This window comes from Bufo bufo, chromosome 6 (genome assembly GCF_905171765.1).
Source record: "Bufo bufo chromosome 6, aBufBuf1.1, whole genome shotgun sequence".
Lineage (NCBI taxonomy): Eukaryota > Metazoa > Chordata > Amphibia > Anura > Bufonidae > Bufo > Bufo bufo.
Genome location: NC_053394.1, coordinates 275566775 through 275584475, shown reverse-complemented (window position 1 = coordinate 275584475; position 17701 = coordinate 275566775). Strand labels below are relative to the sequence as shown.

Below are 17701 nucleotides of genomic sequence, written 5' to 3'. Positions count from 1 at the left end.
CTGATGCGGTGGAGAATCTGCCAAATAAATCCATATTTGAATTATTATATTCTGTAAAGTTATCGTCCGGTATCTGAGACGTCTATCAGTGTGAAGTGTCTGCGCGTTGTCCGGTTACCTGGTGACGGATGACGCTCTGACACAACTTCCGGCAGCCTGTCTGACTGTGTGACGCAACTTCCGGTGGAGTGGAGCGCATGCTGACGGCGTGCGTTCCACATGCGTTCCACCGGGAATAGGCGGAACAATAGGGTGGAAACAGCTGGAGGCGCTGAATTTAAAAGGAGACACAGCAGTGTATGCTGCGTCTCCACACTACTGGCATCTTGTGGTGAGGCAAGGCGAGGGTATTATTGGGGACACTTCCCTATACCCCGGAGGACGTGTACCACTGACCGTCTACACCGCTTTGTATCTACAAAGAAAGGAACTCTCTGCTGAAGCAGTAAGTTAGAAACATATACTTTATGAAGGCTATACCGATACGTATGGAATTGAAGCACATTTAGTGACTGTGATTTTTTGCACGTTTACTTTATCTTTTAGAAACCCTCTGACTTCAGTAAGCCCCTGATGAGTTTTCATCGTTATTGAAACGAAACATGGCATGTAGGGTAATATACTGAGGGAATTACAGGGAATAGGCCCCATCTAGGGACAGGTTCCGTATGGGGTCGCCCCTGTCGGGGCGGGTACTCCGTGTCGCTGAGGCAGGTCTATGAGTATAGCCCCTAACCATCCATATAGGGAGGGCTCTAGACCAGGGCATTATAGGAGAATGCAATTGCCATATCATCTGAAGCAATTTGGCCAGATTGCCGTATTATCTGAAGCATCTCGGCCACCTGTGCCCGTACCACACAAGAGTACCACGCCATCCACTACCGAGTGAGTCATACGTCTAGAGGACGGGGTAAGATCCACCCATTATCTTACATCTTATAGACGAATCGGGATAGTGGAAATATATGTGTATATATGTGTGTATGTATTACGTCTATGTCCCACTATAACCACCAATGTTTTTAGTGATATTAGAGTAAAAGTTATATTTTAAAATATACTCAGTCCACATGTGGTAAATACAGGTATATTGCAGGCCACAATCAGTATTTGGTGGAAGCCGGTATATCGCACCACTCAATCAGTATTTTGTGGAAGCAGGTATATAGAACCCCTTAATCAGTATTTTGTAGAAGCAGGTATATCGTACCCCTCAATCAGTATTTTGTAGAAGCAGGTATATCGTACCCCTCAATCACTATTTTGTGGAAACAGGTATATAGAACCCCTGAATCCATATTTGGTGGAAGTAGGTATATCGCACCCTTTAATCTATATTTTGTGGAAGCAGGTATATCAAACCCCTTAACCTCCCTGACGGTATTCCCGAGCGTGACTCGGGGTTAATTTTCGCTGCCAGAAGCGGTAACCCCGAGTCACGCTCGGGGTACATTGCAGAGGGAGCGGCGGGTGTCTTTACCTAATCCCTGCGATCCAGTGATGTTCCCCGCTGTGATCGCCGGTGAGAGCTCCGGCGGATGTCTCATCTCTCTTCCTGGTTTCGTCTCTGTGAGCCGCAGCGCCTCACAGAGGCGGAACTGGGCGGGAGATTCAAAAAAAAAAATAATACATTGTATAAAAGTCAAACACACACATAAAGTTAGGTGATACAGTGGAATCCTGTCAGATTACACTATCACCTCAGATTTGACAGATTTGACATCTGATCATTCTACACTGCCCTGGCTGCCCTTTTAGCTGTTTTTTCTAAGCAAAAAAAAAATATATTTTTTACCATGGCATCAAAGCGTCACTTTAGCATCACCAAAGCGGGTTTGGATCAGATAATTGACAGCGACAGCGACACAGAGCCCCTCGCAGAATTGAGCGACAGCGATAGCGATTCGTGGAAAGATTCGTCATCCGACTCTGACCAGAGAAGTGGCGACAGCGACGAATCTTCACTTGAGCTCAGTGAGGTGCGCTCTTGGTGCCCTATTGATTGCGGTATGGATGCAGTACCAACGCCAAGATTCCCGTTTACAGGATCGCCTGGGATGAAGGTAGACGTTGATCACAATGATCCTTTGGCGTACCTAAAATTATTTCTGACGGATGACGTCATTGAAAAGATTGTCACGGAGACAAACCGCTACAAAGAGCAGCAATCCACTACTCTGCACAGCAGATTTTCCAGAACCAGAAAATGGGAACCGGTGAGTAAGGAGGACATATGGAAATTTCTGGGGCTAATACTTCTTCAGGGGGTGGTGGGGAAACCCCTGCAGAAATGGTACTGGACTACCAATAAATTGCTGGCAACCCCATTTTTTGGCACCATCATGTCCGAGTACCGATTTTCCCTCATAATGAAGAATTTACACTTCACCAACAATGAGGAATTTGACGAAGCCACACATCCAGCGCCAAAACTGAAGAAGATCTGGGAAGTATTCCAAATGATCATAACCAATTTCCAGCAGGCCTATGTGCCAGACAGAGACATTAGCATTGATGAAAGTCTGATGGCTTACAAAGGACGCCTCAGCTGGATTCAATACATCGCATCCAAGAGAGCGCGGTTTGGAATAAAATCCTATATGCTCTGCGAGTCTGCAACTGGCTATATATGGAATTCCATCATATACACCGGCAAAGGAACACAATTCAACCCCAGGTACAGCGGCTATGGGATGGCAACGTCATCAGTCCTTTCACTGCTTGAACCATTGCTCAATCAGGGGTATTGTGTGACAACAGACAACTTTTACACGTCGCCTGAGCTGTACGAGTTTCTACTAAAAAACAAGACTGACGCATATGGAACCGTTAGGGCCAACCGACGTGGCCTGCCATGTATGTTTTCCAAGAAAAAACTGAAAACAGGAGAAATGGTGGCCTGGCAGAAAGGAAAGATGATGGCAATGCGTTGGCGTGACAAAAAAGACGTGTGCCTAATGAGTACAGTACATAACACCTCCACTACCACGGTCCACACAAGAGGTGGGAAAGATGTCATAAAGCCACAACTTGTGATCGACTATAATAACACCATGGGAGGAGTCGATAGAGCCGATCAGGCGATGACATTCTATCCAGCTATGCGGAAGCAACAAAAAAAATACTACAAAAAAATATTCAGGCATCTCCTGGAACAATGTCTGTGGAATGCCTATATACTGCACAGAGGAAAGAGTGACAAGCCTCTTGTTCACTCTGACTTCATCTGTAAGGTGGCGGAGCAGATTTTTGTGAACTACCAAACGCCATCAGTGGCCGTGAACAGATCTGGACGTCGCGCTGTTGACGTTGTAAACCCAGAGAGGCTGACTGGTCGTCACTTTATGGATTACATCCCGCCAAGCGCAAAAAAGGCAGCACCTACAAGGATGTGTGTAGTTTGCTGCTCAAAGCGAGATGGAAATGGAAAAAAAATCCGAAAGGAAACCAGGTTCCATTGCCCTGATTGTGACGTTGGTCTATGTGCAGTCCCATGTTTCAAAATTTACCACACCCAGGATGTTTACTGAATTTTCTTTTGTTTGACAAATTTCATTATTTATTACATTACTGAATAAAATTATATTATTTATTAGATTATAACTCATGATTTTATTTTTTCGAACTTTATCACATCTAAGAGGTCTACTAGAGTCTTTATTGGTCAGGTTTAAGTAATTACTAAGAATTGCAGGCCTACAATACATAACACCAAATTTCCATGCAAAAAAATGGTACCGCTTTTGGAACAAAATTCCTGACATAATCATACCGCCAGGGAGGTTAATCAGTATTTTGTGAAAGCAGGTATATCGCACCCCTCAATCAGTATTTTGTGGAAGCAGGTATATAGAACCCTTTAATCAGTATTTTGCGGAAGCAGGTATATAGAACCCCTTAATCAGTAATTTGTAGAAGCAGGTATATCTCACCACTCAATCAGTATTTTGTGGAAGCCGGTGGATCACAGGCCTTAATCAATATTTGGCGGAAGCAGGTATATAGAACCCCTTAATCAGTAGTTTGTAGAAGCAGGTATATCCCACCCTTCAATCAGTATTTTGTGGAAACAGTTATATAGAACACAAGAATAAATATCTGGTGGAAGAAAGTATATCGCACCCCTCAATCAGCATTTTATAGAAGCAGGTATATTGCACCCCTCAATCAGTATTTTGTGGAAGCAGGTATATCATACCCCTTAATCAGTATTTTGTAGAAGTAGATATATCGCACCCCTCAATCAGTATTTTGTGGAAACAGGAATATGGAACACCTGGATCAATATTTGGTGGAAGCAGGTATATCGCACCCCTCAATATGTATTTTGTGAAAGCAGGAATATCAAACCCCTTAATCAGTATTTTGTGAAAGCAGGTATATCGTACCCCTCAATCAGTATTTTGTGGAAGCAGATATATCACACCTCTTAATCAGTATTTTGTGGAAGCAGGTATATAGAATCCCTTAATCAGTATTTTGTAGAAGCAGGTATATCGCACCCCTCAATCTGTATTTTGTGGAAGCAGGTATATCAAACCCCTTAATCAGTATTTTGTAGAAGCAGGTACAGTCAGGTCCATAAATATTGGGACATCGACACAATTCTAACATTTTTGGCTCTATACACCACCACAATGGATTTGAAATAAAACGAACATTATGTGCTTTAACTGCAGATTGTCAGCTTTAATTTGAGGGTATTTACATCCAAATTAGGTGAACGGTGTAGGAATTACAACAGTTTGCATATGTGCCTCCCACTTGTTACAGAACCAAAAGTAATGGTACATAATAATAATCATAAATCAAACTTTCACTTTTTAATACTTGGTTGCAAATCCTTTGCAGTCAATTACAGCCTGAAGTCTGGAACGCATAGACATCACCAGACGCTGGGTTTCATCCCTGATGATGCTCTGACAGGCCTCTACTGCAACTGTCTTTTCCCTTCAGTTTTGTCTTCAGAAAGTGAAATGCATGCTCAATCAGATTCAGGTCAGGTGATTGACTTGGCCATTGCATAACATTATACTTCTTTCCCTTAAAAAACTCTTTGGTTGCTTTTGCAGTATGCTTTGGGTTATTGTCCATCTGCACTGTGAAGCGCCGTCCAATGAGTTCTGAAGCATTTGGCTGAATATGAGCAGAAAATATTGCCCGAAACACTTCAGAAATCATCCTGCTGCTATTGTCAGCAGTCACATCATCAATAAATACAAGAGAACAAGTTCCATTGGCAGCCATACATGCCCACGCCATGACACTACCACCATGCTTCACTGATGAGGTGGTATGCTTAGGATCATGAGCAGTTCCTTTCCTTCTCCATACTCTTCTCTTCCCATCACTCTGGCACAAGTTGATCTTGGTCTCATCTGTCCATAGGATGTTGTTCCAGAACTGTGAAGGCTTATTTAGATGTCGTTTGGCAAACTCTAATCTGGCCTTCCTGTTTTGAGGCTCACCAATGGTTTACATGTTGTGGTGAACCCTCTGTATTCACTCTGGTAAACTGTTCTCTTGATTGTTGACTTTGACACACATACACCTACCTCCTGGAGAGTGTTCTTGATCTGGCCAACTGTTGTGAAGGGTGTCTTCTTAACCAGGGAAATAATTCTTCGGTCATCCACCACAGGTGTTTTCCGTGGTCTTCCAGGTCTTTTGGTGTTGCTGAGCTCACCGGTGCGTTCCTTCTATTTAAGAATGTTCCAAACAGTTGTTTTGGCCACGCCTAATGTTTTTGCTATCTCTCTGATGGGTTTGTTTTGTTTTTACAGCCTAATGATGGCTTGCTTCACTGATAATGACAGCTCTTTGGATCTCATCTTGAGAGTTGACAGCAACAGATTCCTAATGCAAATAGCACACTTGAAATGAACTCTGGACCTTTTATCTGCTCATTGTAATTGGGATAATGAGGGAATAACACACACCTGGCCATGGAACACCAGAGAAGCCAATTGTCCCATTACTTTTGGTTCCTTAACAAGTGGGAGGCACATATGCAAACTGTTGTAATTTCTACACCGTTCACCTGATTTGGATGTAAATACCCTCAAATTAAAGCTGACAGTCTGCAGTTAAAGCACATCTTGTTCGTTTCATTTCAAATCCATTGTGGTGGTGTATAGAGCCAAAATTTTTAGAATTGAGTCGATGACCCAATATTTATAGACCTGACTGTATATCGCACCCCTCAATCAGTATTTTGTGGAAGCTGGTGTATTGAAGGCCTTAATCAATTTTTGGTGGAAGCAGTTATATCGCACTTCTCAATCAGTATTTTGTGGAATCCGGTGTATCGCAGGCCTCAATCAATATTTGGTGGAAGCAGGTATATCGCACCCCTCAATCAGTATTTTGTGGAAGCCGGTGTATCGCTGGCCTCAATCAATATTTAGTGGAAGTAGGTATACCGCACCCCTCAATCAGTATTTTGTGGAAGCAGATATATCACACCCTTCAATCAGTATTATGTGGAAGCAAATACCAAGTAATGCAAATCGGCGGCTCAACCTATAGACCGAATGGAGATGGGTGCTCACCTCTCGGTCCACCCAGACCGCACGGTAGAAAAAATATAGTAATAAAGAGATGAGGGGCACTCCTTATAAGGGAACAGGAATCGGTAGTAAAGGGTTAAAATTTAATAGAGACAATACACATCACATCAAATTGTCATACATAAAAACATGATAACAATAACAATAAAAATAAATAAATGAAGATGGGATCCTGAAGAAACCTGTTGATAATAAAAATTCAAGGGTTCATGGGACACTGCCCACAATGAGAGTCAGTCCCAGCAGGTCTACATGCACCTGGATACGATTCCAAGAGCGTGTGGTTTGACTGTATCAGATGAAGGTGTAATTGCCAAACAATGTCCAGCTTCAAACCTCCAGGATAGGAGGGAAGGCAATTTGTATCAAGTTCTGAGAATAATCGCTCTTCAAATATAATAGCGAAATAGTAGCAGATGCTTCTTACCATATGCCTTCACACGGCTCACTGTGGTGAATCGAAGCAGCAGCCGATCACAGCTAACGCGGCGTCCCACGTGGTGTAGAGTCAGAGCGTGACGTCTCACGTGACTCATCAGCTGGAGCTGTGATAGCGAATCCTGTTGAGCTTACAAACACCACCTCAATGCGAGACTGGCATACAGATCACCCCGACCGACGTAGTCACTGCTCGGTCACTTGTAGTACTTGGGGGAGAAGGCTCACTGTCCCAACTTGTCCAAACGCGTTTCAGGGTATACACCCCTTCCTCAGTGGTGGAGACAGTGAGCTCTGAGCAGCTTTTTGTATCCTCCCAGAGAGCCAGCCACAGGTGGGACTGCTCTAATTGGGACCTCAGGAAAACCCTGTTTATGTGGAAGCAGGTATATAGAACCTCTTAATTAGTATTTTGTAGAAGCAGGTATTTCGCACCCCTCAATTAGTATTTTGTGAAAACAAGTATATAGAACACATGAATCAATATTTGGTGGAAGCAGGTATATCGCACCCCTTAATCAGTATTTTGTGGAAGTAGGTATATCGCACCCCTCAATAAGTATTTTGTGAAAGCAGGTATATAGAACCCCTTAATCAGTATTTTGTAGAAGCAGGTATATTGCACCCCTCAATCTGTATTTTGTGGAAGCAGGTATATCAAACCCCTTAATCAGTATTTTGTAGAAGTAGATGTATCACACCCCTCAATCAATATTTTGTGGAAACAGGAATATAGAACACCTGAATCAATATTTGGTGGAAGCAGGTATATTGCACCCCTCAATCTGAATTTTGTGGAAGCAGGAATATCAAACCCCTTAATAAGTATTTTGTGGAAGCAGATATATTCAGCGATGGACTGGCCATCGGGAGTACCGGGAGAATCCCGGTGGGCCGATCGAATTATGGGCCGGCTGTCAATCACTGTCATTTTCTGTGTGATTTTGATTCATTTACCTGGCGGCTGGCGTCGGCGGCGCCGTCAGCCAATGACCGGCGTCCATCAAGCTGCGCTGGCCTGCCACTTCCCTCCGGCTCCGCCTCCTCCTATGTTTAGAGCGGCCCTGATCACCTCCCAGCGACGTGAGGTATCTCAGGGGTCACGCTCACGGCCGTATGCGGGAGGAGAGGAGGAGTATGGGAGGAGCCGAGCCCGTTCAAGCAACAAGAGGAGGCGGAGCCAGCGCCGCCGAGGAGGAACGAGGAGGAACGAGAAAGTGTACGAGTACAGCGATAATTCAGTGCCACCACCACAGCGTCAGCAAGTAAGGTTAACAACAAGTGTTACCTATTGCCATTAGGTGTGACTTGCAACAACAAACATGTTAAAACACAAGACTAAACGTAAGGGAGGAGCCGAGAAGTTAAGAGACAAAAAAAGGCAAGCACTTGAGGCAGATGCCACTAAATGTGTAAAATTAGATGCATTATTTGCTGGAACGTCCGCAAAAGCTGAGAGCAGTGCGGGCCTGACTGCTATGGTAAGTCAGACATTATTATTTATTCCTTCTTAAACCACATACAGATTTGTGGACTTTATGGAACATATTTAGCCTACAGTTGTGACTTACTATATGTCTATTCTCAGGCTGGGTCCACAATAGAGGAGAGTGGAGAGGAGAGGGAGCATGAGGCAGGCGATGAATGTGAAGACGATAGAGGAGATGAGCAGGAACATGAGTGTAGACAAGAGAGAGAAGTTCTGAAAAAAGACAGAGGATTAGAGAGAGGAGAAGACATAACGCATGAGATAGTAGATGACAGAGGAGATGGAAACATACTTATACTTACAGTGGAATGTTTTTACTTATGTTTTTTTTTGAGTGTGTTTGGGAAAAATAAAGTGGGCCGGTCTGGCTGAAGTCCAGGGCCACTTTATTGTCCCAGTCCATCCCTGGATATATTGCACCCTTTAATCAGTATTTTGTGGAAGCAGATACAAACCGGATTCCAAAAAAGTTGGGACACTATACAAATCGTGAATAAAAACGGAATGCAATGATGTGGAGGTGCCAACTTCTAATATTTTATTCAGAATAGAACATAAATCGCGGAACAAAAGTTTAAACTGAGAAAATGTACCATTTTAAGGGAAAAATATGTTGAATCAGAATTTCATGGTGTCAACAAATCCCAAAAAAGTTGGGACAAGGCCATTTTCACCACTGTGTGGCATCTCCCTTTCTTCTTACAACACTCAACAGACGTCTGGGGACCGAGGAGACCAGTTTCTCAAGTTTAGAAATAGGAATGCTCTCCCATTCTTGTCTAATACAGGCCTCTAACTGTTCAATCGTCTTGGGCCTTCTTTGTTGCACCTTCCTCTTTATGATGCGCCAAATGTTCTCTATAGGTGAAAGATCTGGACTGCAGACTGGCCATTTCAGTACCCGGATCATTCTCCTACGCAGCCATGATGTTGTGATTGATGCAGAATGTGGTCTGGCATTATCTTGTTGAAAAATGCAGGGTCTTCCCTGAAAGAGATGACTTCTGGATGGGAGCATATGTTGTTCTAGAACCTGAATATATTTTTCTGCATTGATGGTGCCTTTCCAGACATGCAAGCTGCCCATGCCACACGCACTCATGCAACCCCATACCATCAGAGATGCAGGCTTCTGAACTGAGCGTTGATAACAACTTGGGTTGTCCTTGTCCTCTTTGGTCCGGATGACATGGCATCCCAGATTTCCAAAAAGAACTTCGAATCGTGACTCGTCTGACCACAGAACAGTCTTCCATTTTGCCACACTCCATTTTAAATTATCCCTGGCCCAGTGAAAACGCCTGAGCTTGTGGATCTTGCTTAGAAATGGCTTCTTCTTTGCACTGTAGAGTTTTAGCTGGCAATAGTGGATAGCACGGTGGATTGTGTTCACTGACAATGGTTTCTGGAAGTATTCCTGGGCCCATTCTGTGATTTCCTTTACAGTAGCATTCCTGTTTGTGGTGCAGTGTCGTTTAAGGGCCCGGAGATCACGGGCATCCAGTATGGTTTTACGGCCTTGACCTTTACGCACAGAGATTGTTCCAGATTCTCTGAATCTTCGGATGATGTTATGCACAGTTGATGATGATAGATGCAAAGTCTTTGCAATTTTTTGCTGGGTAACACCTTTCTGATATTGCTCCACTATCTTTCTGCGCAACATTGTGGGAATTGGTGATCCTCTACCTATCTTGGCTTCTGAGAGACACTGCCACTCTGAGAAGCTCTTTTTATACCCAATCATGTTGCCAATTGACCTAATTAGTGTTAATTGGTCTTCCAGCTCTTCGTTATGCTCAAATTTACTTTTTCCAGCCTCTTATTGCTACTTGTCCCAACTTTTTTGGGATTTGTTGACACCGTGAAAATTGGAATCAACGTATTTTTCCTTTAAAATTATACATTTACTTGGATTAAACATTTGATCTGTCATCTACGTTCTATTACAAATAAAATATTGACATTTGCCATCTCCACATCATTGCATTCAGTTTTTATTCACAATTTGTTTAGTGTCCCAACTTTTTTGGAATCCGGTTTGTATATGGCACCTCTCAATCAGTATTTTGTGGAAGCAGGTATATAGAACCCCTTAATCAGTATTTTGTAGAAGCAGGTATATCGCACCCCTCAATCAGTATTTTGTTTAAACAGGTATATAGAACACCTTAAATAATATTTTGTGTAAGCAGGTATATAGCACCCCTCAATCTGTATTTTGTGGAAGCAGGTATATCAAACCCCTTAATCAATATTTTGTGGAAGCAGATATATTGCACCACTCAATCAGTATTTTGTGGAAGCAGGTATTTAGAACCCCTTAATCAGTATTTTGTAGAAGCTAGTATATCGCACCCTTTAATCAATATTTTGGGGAGACAGGTATATAGAACCCCTGAATCAATATTTGGTGGAAGCAGGTTTATAGAACCCCTGAATCAAAAATTGGTGGAAGCAGGTATATAGAAACCCATAATCAATATTTGGTGGAAGCAGGTATATCGCACTTCTCAATCAGTATTTTGTGAAAGCCGGTGTATCGCAGGCCTCAATCAATGTTTGGTGGAAGGAGGTAAATCGCACCCCTCAATCAGTATTTTGTGAAAGCCGGTGTATCGCAGGCCTCAATCAATATTTGGTGTAAGCATGTATATCACACCCCTCAATTAGTATTATTTGGAAGCAGGTATATATAACCCCTTAATCAGTATTTTGTAGAAGCAGGTATATCGCACCCCTCATTTAATATTTTGTGGAAACAAGTATATAGAACACCTGAATCAATATTTGGTGGAAGCAGGTATATTGCACCCCTTAATCAATATTTTGTGGAAGCTGGTATATCGCAACCCTCAATCAGTATTTTGTGGTAACAGGTATATGAAACCCTTTAATCAGTATTTTGTCGATGCAGGTATATTGCACACCTCAATCTGTATTTTGTGGAAGCAGGTATATCAAACCCCTTAATCAGTATTTTGTGGAAACAGGTATATCGCACCTCTTAATCAGTATTTTGTGGAAGCAGGTATATAGAACCCCTTAATCAGTATTTTGTAGAAGCAGGTATATCGCACCACTCAATCAGTATTTTGTCTAAACAGGTATATAGAACACCTGAATCAATATTTGGTGGAAGCAGGTATATCGTCCCCTCAATCTGTATTTTGTGGAAGCAGGTATTTAGAACCCCTTAATCAGTATTTTGTAGAAGCTAGTATATCGCACCCTTTAATCAATATTTTGGGGAGACAGGTATATAGAACCCCTGAATCAATATTTGGTGGAAGCAGGTTTATAGAACCCCTGATTCAAAAATTGGTGGAAGCAGGTATATAGAAACCCATAATCAATATTTGGTGGAAGCAGGTATATCGCACCCCTCAATCAGTATTTTGTGAAAGCCGGTGTATCGCAGGCCTCAATCAATATTTGGTGTAAGCATGTATATCACACCCCTCAATTAGTATTATTTGGAAGCAGGTATATATAACCCCTTAATCAGTATTTTGTAGAAGCAGGCATATCGCACCCCTCATTTAATATTTTGTGGAAACAAGTATATAGAACACCTGAATCAATATTTGGTGGAAGCAGGTATATTGCACCCCTTAATCAGTATTTTGTGGAAGCTGGTATATCGCAACCCTCAATCAGTATTTTGTGGAAACAGGTATATGAAACCCTTTAAAGGGACACTGACAGGGCCAATAAGCATATTGAGGTATATATATGGCAGTACAGGTCTTATAATGGGTATTACAATCATCTAAGTATCCCCCCTGTCCACATTATACATACAGTAAACTTAAGTTTTATAACCTGCTCCAACGGTCTTCAATCTGCCCAAGGGGCGGCGTTTCACCTCTCTTGCGCCCAGCCAGCCTCCCCGAACTGCCGCTTTGAAGCGCCGCCCAGCTCATGAATATTCAGTTTGCTGGGCGGCTTCTGCGGTCCCCGCTCTGAAGCGCTGCGCTTAACAGTGCCCGGCGCATGCGCCGGATCTTGTGAAGTCCGGTACAGTAAGCGCCGCCCAGCTCATCAATATTCACTTCGCTGGGCGGCGCTTACTGTCCCCGACTTCACAAGATCCGGCGCATGCGCAGGGCACTGTTAAGCGCAGCGCTTCAGAGCGGGGACCGCAGAAGCCGCCCAGCAAACTGAATATTCATGAGCTGGGCGGCGCTTCAAAGCGGCAGTTGGGGGAGGCTGGCTGGGCGCAAGAGAGGTGAAACGCCGCCCCTTGGGCAGATTGAAGACCGTTGGAGCAGGTTATAAAACTTAAGTTTACTGTATGTATAAGGTGGACAGGGGGGATACTTAGATGATTGTAATACCCATTATAAGAACTGTACTGCCATATATATACCTCAATATGCTTATTGGCCCTGTCAGTGTTTCCTTTTAATCAGTATTTTGTCGATGCAGGTATATTGCACACCTCAATCTGTATTTTGTGGAAGCAGGTATATCAAACCCCTTAATCAGTATTTTGTGGAAACAGGTATATCGCACCTCTTCATCAGTATTTTGTGGAAGCAGGTATATAGAACCCCTTAATCAGTATTTTGTAGAAGCAGGTATATCGCACCACTCAATCAGTATTTTGTCTAAACAGGTATATAGAACACCTGAATCAATATTTGGTGGAAGCAGGTATATCGCCCCCTCAATCTGTATTTTGTGGAAGCAGGTATATCAAACCCCTAATCAATATTTTGTGGAAGCAGATACAGTACAGACCAAACGTTTGGACACACCTTCTCATTCAAAGAGTTTTCTTTATTTTCATGACTATGAAAATTGTAGATTCACACTTAAGGCATCAAAACTATGAATTAACACACGTGGAATTATATACATAACAAACAAGTGTGAAACAACTGAAAATATGTCATATTCTAGGTTCTTCAAAGTAGCCACCTTTTGCTTTGATTACTGCTTTGCACACTCTTGGCATTCTCTTGATGAGCTTCAAGAGGTAGTCCCCTGAAATGGTTTTCACTTCACAGGTGTGCCCTGTCAGGTTTAATAAGTGGGATTTCTTGCCTTATAAATGGGGTTGGGACCATCAGTTGCGTTGAGGAGAAGTCAGGTGGATACACAGCTGATAGTCCTACTGAATAGACTGTTAGAATTGGTATTATGGCAAGAAAAAAGAAGCTAAGTAAAGAAAAACGAGTGGCCATCATTACTTTAAGAAATGAAGGTCAGTCAGTCAGCCGAAAAATTGGGAAAACTTTGAAAGTAAGGGCTATTTGACCATGAAGGAGAGAGTGATGGGGTGCTGCGCCAGATGACCTGGCCTCCACAGTCACCGGACCTGAACCCAATCGAGATGGTTTGGGGTGAGCTGGACCGCAGAGTGAAGGCAAAAGGGCCAACAAGTGCTAAGCATCTCTGGGAACTCCTTCAAGACTGTTGGAAGACCATTTCAGGGGACTACCTCTTGAAGCTCATCAAGAGAATGCCAAGAGTGTGCAAAGCAGTAATCAAAGCAAAAGGTGGCTACTTTGAAGAACCTAGAATATGACATATTTTCAGTTGTTTCACACTTGTTTGTTATGTATATAATTCCACATGTGTTAATTCATAGTTTTGATGCCTTAAGTGTGAATCTACAATTTTCATAGTCATGAAAATAAAGAAAACAGATTCCTAATGCAAATAGCACACTTGAAATGAACTCTGGACCTTTTATCTGCTCATTGTAATTGGGATAATGAGGGAATAACACACACCTGGCCATGGAACACCAGAGAAGCCAATTGTCCCATTACTTTTGGTTCCTTAACAAGTGGGAGGCACATATGCAAACTGTTGTAATTTCTACACCGTTCACCTGATTTGGATGTAAATACCCTCAAATTAAAGCTGACAGTCTGCAGTTAAAGCACATCTTGTTCGTTTCATTTCAAATCCATTGTGGTGGTGTATAGAGCCAAAATTTTTAGAATTGAGTCGATGACCCAATATTTATAGACCTGACTGTATATCGCACCCCTCAATCAGTATTTTGTGGAAGCTGGTGTATTGAAGGCCTTAATCAATTTTTGGTGGAAGCAGTTATATCGCACTTCTCAATCAGTATTTTGTGGAATCCGGTGTATCGCAGGCCTCAATCAATATTTGGTGGAAGCAGGTATATCGCACCCCTCAATCAGTATTTTGTGGAAGCCGGTGTATCGCTGGCCTCAATCAATATTTAGTGGAAGTAGGTATACCGCACCCCTCAATCAGTATTTTGTGGAAGCAGATATATCACACCCTTCAATCAGTATTATGTGGAAGCAAATACCAAGTAATGCAAATCGGCGGCTCAACCTATAGACCGAATGGAGATGGGTGCTCACCTCTCGGTCCACCCAGACCGCACGGTAGAAAAAATATAGTAATAAAGAGATGAGGGGCACTCCTTATAAGGGAACAGGAATCGGTAGTAAAGGGTTAAAATTTAATAGAGACAATACACATCACATCAAATTGTCATACATAAAAACATGATAACAATAACAATAAAAATAAATAAATGAAGATGGGATCCTGAAGAAACCTGTTGATAATAAAAATTCAAGGGTTCATGGGACACTGCCCACAATGAGAGTCAGTCCCAGCAGGTCTACATGCACCTGGATACGATTCCAAGAGCGTGTGGTTTGACTGTATCAGATGAAGGTGTAATTGCCAAACAATGTCCAGCTTCAAACCTCCAGGATAGGAGGGAAGGCAATTTGTATCAAGTTCTGAGAATAATCGCTCTTCAAATATAATAGCGAAATAGTAGCAGATGCTTCTTACCATATGCCTTCACACGGCTCACTGTGGTGAATCGAAGCAGCAGCCGATCACAGCTAACGCGGCGTCCCACGTGGTGTAGAGTCAGAGCGTGACGTCTCACGTGACTCATCAGCTGGAGCTGTGATAGCGAATCCTGTTGAGCTTACAAACACCACCTCAATGCGAGACTGGCATACAGATCACCCCGACCGACGTAGTCACTGCTCGGTCACTTGTAGTACTTGGGGGAGAAGGCTCACTGTCCCAACTTGTCCAAACGCGTTTCAGGGTATACACCCCTTCCTCAGTGGTGGAGACAGTGAGCTCTGAGCAGCTTTTTGTATCCTCCCAGAGAGCCAGCCACAGGTGGGACTGCTCTAATTGGGACCTCAGGAAAACCCTGTTTATGTGGAAGCAGGTATATAGAACCTCTTAATTAGTATTTTGTAGAAGCAGGTATTTCGCACCCCTCAATTAGTATTTTGTGAAAACAAGTATATAGAACACATGAATCAATATTTGGTGGAAGCAGGTATATCGCACCCCTTAATCAGTATTTTGTGGAAGTAGGTATATCGCACCCCTCAATAAGTATTTTGTGAAAGCAGGTATATAGAACCCCTTAATCAGTATTTTGTAGAAGCAGGTATATTGCACCCCTCAATCTGTATTTTGTGGAAGCAGGTATATCAAACCCCTTAATCAGTATTTTGTAGAAGTAGATGTATCACACCCCTCAATCAATATTTTGTGGAAACAGGAATATAGAACACCTGAATCAATATTTGGTGGAAGCAGGTATATTGCACCCCTCAATCTGAATTTTGTGGAAGCAGGAATATCAAACCCCTTAATAAGTATTTTGTGGAAGCAGATATATTCAGCGATGGACTGGCCATCGGGAGTACCGGGAGAATCCCGGTGGGCCGATCGAATTATGGGCCGGCTGTCAATCACTGTCATTTTCTGTGTGATTTTGATTCATTTACCTGGCGGCTGGCGTCGGCGGCGCCGTCAGCCAATGACCGGCGTCCATCAAGCTGCGCTGGCCTGCCACTTCCCTCCGGCTCCGCCTCCTCCTATGTTTAGAGCGGCCCTGATCACCTCCCAGCGACGTGAGGTATCTCAGGGGTCACGCTCACGGCCGTATGCGGGAGGAGAGGAGGAGTATGGGAGGAGCCGAGCCCGTTCAAGCAACAAGAGGAGGCGGAGCCAGCGCCGCCGAGGAGGAACGAGGAGGAACGAGAAAGTGTACGAGTACAGCGATAATTCAGTGCCACCACCACAGCGTCAGCAAGTAAGGTTAACAACAAGTGTTACCTATTGCCATTAGGTGTGACTTGCAACAACAAACATGTTAAAACACAAGACTAAACGTAAGGGAGGAGCCGAGAAGTTAAGAGACAAAAAAAGGCAAGCACTTGAGGCAGATGCCACTAAATGTGTAAAATTAGATGCATTATTTGCTGGAACGTCCGCAAAAGCTGAGAGCAGTGCGGGCCTGACTGCTATGGTAAGTCAGACATTATTATTTATTCCTTCTTAAACCACATACAGATTTGTGGACTTTATGGAACATATTTAGCCTACAGTTGTGACTTACTATATGTCTATTCTCAGGCTGGGTTCACAATAGAGGAGAGTGGAGAGGAGAGGGAGCATGAGGCAGGCGATGAATGTGAAGACGATAGAGGAGATGAGCAGGAACATGAGTGTAGACAAGAGAGAGAAGTTCTGAAAAAAGACAGAGGATTAGAGAGAGGAGAAGACATAACGCATGAGATAGTAGATGACAGAGGAGATGGAAACATACTTATACTTACAGTGGAATGTTTTTACTTATGTTTTTTTTTGAGTGTGTTTGGGAAAAATAAAGTGGGCCGGTCTGGCTGAAGTCCAGGGCCACTTTATTGTCCCAGTCCATCCCTGGATATATTGCACCCTTTAATCAGTATTTTGTGGAAGCAGATACAAACCGGATTCCAAAAAAGTTGGGACACTATACAAATCGTGAATAAAAACGGAATGCAATGATGTGGAGGTGCCAACTTCTAATATTTTATTCAGAATAGAACATAAATCGCGGAACAAAAGTTTAAACTGAGAAAATGTACCATTTTAAGGGAAAAATATGTTGAATCAGAATTTCATGGTGTCAACAAATCCCAAAAAAGTTGGGACAAGGCCATTTTCACCACTGTGTGGCATCTCCCTTTCTTCTTACAACACTCAACAGACGTCTGGGGACCGAGGAGACCAGTTTCTCAAGTTTAGAAATAGGAATGCTCTCCCATTCTTGTCTAATACAGGCCTCTAACTGTTCAATCGTCTTGGGCCTTCTTTGTTGCACCTTCCTCTTTATGATGCGCCAAATGTTCTCTATAGGTGAAAGATCTGGACTGCAGACTGGCCATTTCAGTAC

General features: G+C 43.0%; 1 long non-coding RNA gene across 1 annotated transcript; it reads left to right on the top strand.

Annotated features, from left to right (window-relative positions):
* Positions 1-1098: 1098 nt before the first annotated feature.
* Positions 1099-7326, top strand: LOC121004650. The gene is made up of 3 exons (XR_005779799.1): positions 1099-1109; positions 1197-1202; positions 7197-7326. It is a non-coding gene; the product is annotated as an uncharacterized LOC121004650 (long non-coding RNA).
* Positions 7327-17701: the final 10375 nt, after the last annotated feature.